The sequence below is a fragment of the Lacerta agilis genome, chromosome 3, assembly GCF_009819535.1.
Source record: "Lacerta agilis isolate rLacAgi1 chromosome 3, rLacAgi1.pri, whole genome shotgun sequence".
In the NCBI taxonomy this organism is placed as follows: Eukaryota; Metazoa; Chordata; class Lepidosauria; order Squamata; family Lacertidae; genus Lacerta; species Lacerta agilis.
Genome location: NC_046314.1, coordinates 110,930,966 through 110,935,083, shown reverse-complemented (window position 1 = coordinate 110,935,083; position 4,118 = coordinate 110,930,966). Strand labels below are relative to the sequence as shown.

The 4,118-nt window shown below is 41.4% G+C and overlaps 1 long non-coding RNA gene across 1 annotated transcript; it reads right to left on the bottom strand.

Moving 5' to 3' along the window:
* Nucleotides 1–640: 640 nt before the first annotated feature.
* LOC117044737 lies at nt 641–3,909 on the bottom strand. The gene is made up of 3 exons (XR_004426328.1): nt 3,778–3,909; nt 2,114–2,241; nt 641–784 (listed from the first exon to the last, which is right to left on the bottom strand). It is a non-coding gene; the product is annotated as an uncharacterized LOC117044737 (long non-coding RNA).
* Nucleotides 3,910–4,118: the final 209 nt, after the last annotated feature.

Genomic DNA, 4,118 nt, shown 5'->3' with positions numbered 1-4,118 from the left:
TGACCTGGCTAAAGCTACTATTTGTCTGTCTCAAGCATCCCCCAACACCCATCTGTGTTCCAGGGTTTAACTGCCTGATGTGGTTGCTGTAATTTTTTGCCTCCCCCGCAGGGTTGTTTTCAGCATTATGAGATTCTGTGTATATCCTTTGAGCAATTAGCAAAGGCTTGTATAAAGATGTTTGGGGTTGTTGTTTTTTGGAAGGTGGCAACCTGCTAATGCCTTCAACTGGAGTAGACAATGTGACACCCTCAAAATGGTTGAGACTACAATTGTCATTAGCCTAGGGATGGATGCATCTATTAATTTCAGTTCTCCTCAGTTGCTCATTTTTCTAATCTTAAAGTCGTTTCTCCAAGCTGGTTTGCGTTTCTTAAACGTCCTCATGAAAATTCATCAGCATTTAAATGTGTATTTCCCCCCACTATGCAGATTTTTGTATGTAATCTTGTCTGATATAGACATCCTTGCAATGCAATTTCCCCTAATATCTGCATTTTTGTAGACATAACCCAGCAGGAAAGCCACATTGCAATATTCAGAGAAGTGTGAATTTCTCCAGATCTGCACCCCCAAAAAGATCTCTTTGACAATCGTCGTCTTCAATGCACAGACACACAAAAACAACATAGATGCTCAACTACATTATCTTTAATTATTTTTAATTTAACAATCACCATAGAATCAGCTCCATTAAAAGCTGGCAGCAAATCAGAAGAGCATTACGATCGAATGTTCAAGCTACCCTGAAATCCACTGTGAGTAGACAACATCTTGAGGTTATCTGCACCAAAGAGAAAAACACCGTCAGATTCTGCAGTTTTTAATGTTGTATTACATGGATAATCAGGGCTAAAAAGCTGAACACATACAGCTCAAAAACACAAACACATATTTAAATACAAAGAGAAAGAGGGGAAATATATTGATACAGTGGTACCTCGACGTACGGAATTAATCCGTTCCAAAGGCGCACTCGTAAGTCGAAATCTTCATAAGTCGAAGGCGCCATCTTGGAACAGGGAAAAAATTTGGAAGTCGAAAAAAGCGCATTCAAATTTTCGTAAGTCAAGGTATCGTGCCGCCGCTTCTGAAATTTTTGACTTGTGAAGGGAAAGCGGCGGCACGATACCTTGACTTACGAAATTTTGAATGCGCTTTTTTCGACTTCCAAATTTTTTTCCTGTTTGGCCAAACTGCGGGAGGCAGTGAAAGATAGGCGTGCTCTGGTCCATGGGGTCATGAAGATTCGGACATGACTGAACGACTGAACAACAACAACAACAACAACAAAGTGATTGAAAGGCTCTAGCTTCCCACTGCTTCTGCACTTGTTAAGCTTAGTATGACCAAAAGCAATTCATTCTGATTCCTGATTTCTGCCACTCTTCAGGTAGCCCATATTTCTTTCAAAAAAGCTGGATGTTAGCATGTGTTTCCTAAGGAAAGCATCAACAACTGCAAATGCTGAGCCGTAGCAGGGCCTGGAAGAAAAACTGGGGCAGAATTAGGGTTTGGAGAGGAAACTATCCCTTGGAAAAGACTTGAAAGCACCTCCATTTCTATACAGTGGTACCTCAACGCCTCAGGTTACAAACGCTTCAGGTTACAAACTCCACTAACCTGGAAGAGTTACCTCGAGTTGAGAACTTTGCCCCATGGATGAGAACGGGAATCGTGTGCCAGCGGCACAGAAACAGCAGCAAGAGGCCCCATTAGCAAAAGCACGCCTCTAGTTAAGAACCTCTGGACCGAATTAAGTTCAAAACTAGAGGTACCACTATATTAACTATGTCACAATGATCTGGACCATTTTGCTTTCCTGTATATCATAAACAGAAGACCAGGAGAGAGAGAGAGAGAGAGTTGCCCAGGTGACAGACTCAGCCTCTATGGTACAGCTCAGCATTTCAGAAAGCATCACCAACACACAGTTGGCTCCTCTGGCATGGATGGAATTGAGGTGGGAACCTGCTGGATACATTAATATGTCTTAAAAGCCAGCCCGGGTTTTGGTTTGGACCGGGACCTCTCCAAACTGGCTTAGATAAAAAAGAACCAATGGACAAATCAATCCTGACAACAGGGCAGGAGATTCATCTAGAATTCTTACCTATCTTCTGCAGCACCATATTTTTGGGTTACCACAATGTCCCTTGTGGTATGTTCCGTGTGGGCAAAAGCCATTATGGCAGCTGCCACCCATCCTGCGACATTCACGCTCTGACGTCTGCGCAAGTGCTGTAGCAAAAGAAAAACAAGTTGTCTTCTCGTTGTCATTCCTGCTAATAGCAGACTCAGTTGCTGAGTGTCAACAGGACTGTAGCCAAATTAAGGGAAGGGGCTGTGGCTGGAGCACTGGACAGGGGCACCCCATCCTGTAACATGTGGGTGCAATTCCCACTTCCTCCCTCTCATACTGAACTTGGGTGACCCCTTCCCCTATTGGAAAACACCCCAATGATAAGGGAATGATTTCTGCTCATTCAATGGACTTCCCAGGCACAGACACCTTTTTATCACTCATTAATTCATTTATAAAGGAATCTATCCATATATATACAGGTGAAACTCGAAAAATTAGAATATCGTGGAGAGGTTCATTTCTTTCAGTAATTCAACTTAAAGGGTGAAACTAATATATGAGATAGACTCATGACATGCAAAGTGAGATATGTCAAGCCTTTATTTGCTATAATTGTAATGATTATGGCGTACAGCTGATGAGAACCCCAAATTAACAATTTCAACTTTGGGTTTTTCATCAGCTGTACACCATAATCATCACAATTTCAACAAATAAAGGCTTGGCATATCTCGCTTTGGATGTCATGAGTCTATCTCATATATTAAACTCCAGTAGCTAATGAAAACAATTGCTTACATAAATGGACTTTTCCATAATATTCTAATTTTTCGAGTTTCGTGTGTGTGTGTGTGTGTGTGTGTGTGTGTGTGTGTGTGTGTATCAGGACCATTTACATATACATTTATATCTACATATAAATATATATATATCAGGGCCATTTACAAATACCATATGTAAAATCATACAAGGGGGGGAAAGTTAAAATCAGGAAGCAGCTCACTGTTTTGGAGCAATGTATCCTTAACAGACTGCATACACATGATGTAAATGAAGTTTTCAGGAGGGGTCTAAAAGTTGAAAGAGAAGGCACCTGCTGCATTTCTCTTGGCAGAGCACACCACATGTGACACTAAAGGCTTGGTTTCCTGTTGTTGTCAAATGTTGTCAAATCTGTGGGCTTCTAGGACTGATGGAATATTGGGGAAGCGGAGCCTATTTGTTATATTTGCATATAAATTCTGAATGGTTCATGGCATCATGAAGACGCAAAATTCATCTATGCAGGATTGTGAAACAGCGGAAGTTAAATGTTTTGGGGAACCCACCATGCTACATAATTAGTCACAATTTGGTGGTCCTCAATGAAACCGCCTTGCGCTTTATTGCAATCAAGTGGTTTGTAAATACAGTCAAACCTCAGTTCTTTAACGGCTCCGTTTTTGAACGTTTCGGCTCCGGAACGCCAAAAACACAGAAGAAAACGCTCTGGTTTTCGAACGTTTTTCAGAACCCGAACGTCCGGCACGGCTTCTGCTTGAGTGCAAGAAGCTCTTGCAATCAGAAGCTATGCCTTGGTTGTCGAACATTTCGGAAATCAAACTGTCTTCCAGAATGGATTATGTTTGACAACCGAGGTTTGACTGTATTTTTAAACAAACAAACAAACAAACATATATATACATCGTTACCTGGAGCAGCCATCAGCACAAAGAAGAGAACCGCTGTGAAAAGAGCAAAGATCTTCATGGCTGAAAAATTATATAGCGTTTCAAGAGCTGACAGGGTAGAGAGATGGTAGAATAGTCCTCGTACTTATAGGACAAAGAGGAACATGTCACAGCATAGCGTGGGTGCTTTGCTTTTGTTTTTGCTGCAGTTGGATATTAGCATAATTATGCAAATGTTTTCCTAGATAATTGGGAAAGGATTCATAAGGAAGTTACAGCCCGAAGATAACAGCCTGTTACCCAGATATTGAATGTAATTATCCGGACAGTACCTGGAAGAGGTAGCAGGTGGTGTCGCTTTA